This window comes from Aplysia californica, unplaced genomic scaffold (genome assembly GCF_000002075.1).
Source record: "Aplysia californica isolate F4 #8 unplaced genomic scaffold, AplCal3.0 scaffold00108, whole genome shotgun sequence".
NCBI classification, from domain to species: Eukaryota; Metazoa; Mollusca; class Gastropoda; order Aplysiida; family Aplysiidae; genus Aplysia; species Aplysia californica.
The window spans coordinates 277,178-278,367 of NW_004797378.1; the positions used below are offsets into that span (position 1 = coordinate 277,178).

General features: G+C 41.8%; 1 protein-coding gene across 1 annotated transcript in view; it reads left to right on the forward strand.

The window, feature by feature from the left end:
- LOC101852541 (protein disulfide-isomerase like 2-1) overlaps positions 1-1,190 on the forward strand; it is a 39,743-nt gene that overhangs the window by 23,922 nt on the left and 14,631 nt on the right. The gene's annotated exons all lie outside the window — the stretch shown is intronic.

Here is a 1,190-nt window from a genome sequence, read left to right on the forward strand (position 1 = left end):
TTCAAGATCCCCTATGGAACAGATGGCTCTGGTTCAAATCCCCGTGAATTTGGGGTTTTTTTTAATTGAGGGGGTTAAGGCTCGCTGTCAATTTTCTAGGAAATTCAAGCCCAGTATCAAGTCCATAGCACTGTGGAGATTCAAACTGTTGAGGGAGATGGAAGGGATTCACAAGCCAGAAGGCCCATAATCACTTTCCTCCGATTAACTCGAACCCCCCCCCCTTCCCCCGGCTAAATCTTGATGTTCCCATCATTCGAGCACTGCAGAGAGAACTGAGAAACAACAAGTCAGATTAACGTCTGGAGATATTTGGGGATGCTGCTTAAAACATATGTAAAGAGTACTTTGGTTTGTAGAGTAGAAAAGCAAAATCCACAGAGCAACAGGCGACAAAGGCAGGGGGATAACCTTAGAAGCAGACCGATACAAATTAAAAATATAATTTAAAAAACCCAAATGGAAACAGCTTAAAACAGCATCAACAGAAGAAGAGTAAAGCCCAAGGAAGCCTTGAAAGGAACTAAAACAAGAAGCAACTGAAGTCACACTCAGTAATGCTGAACATTACAAATTTGAGGAAAAACAACGCCTTCGTTACAGGGGTACTGTTTTAAAACCCACATTTTGACCCCAAATGTTTTATTTTTGCAACACGTACACGTTGTGGGCCTTGATGTTTGGTCTACGTACAACAAACTGTATTTTTCATCACCTTACTTTCGTTTATGTTGTAATTTTAACGGGTAGAAAGCGTATTGTTGCTTCTAAGTCAAACCCGAAAAAAACACGCACCCTCTCGTGCATAGCGTTCCATGAATAGATTAACTTTTCGGCGACATCAAAAGTAAGGGCATTTTTTTAATTTGATACCAAAGCAACCTGAATATTTTAATTTGTGATCCAAAGGAATGCTATGTCCGCTGTGTCCGCTGTGTTCAAATTTGTATCAAATTTTGAGAGGTCGTGCCTTTATGGGTTAACAACAGTTCATCTTGGTGAAATATGATCCTCTCTCTCTCTCTCTCTCTCTCTCTCTCTCTCTCTCTCTCTCTCTCTCTCTCTCTCTCTCTCTCTCTCTCTCTCTCTCTCTCCAACTGCCTTGCTCTAGCTTCAAGTGTTCCTCTCTGATCTCGTGCCCTTTATACTTCCATTACCACCACTACCACCTCAGATCCCACAACCCCTCC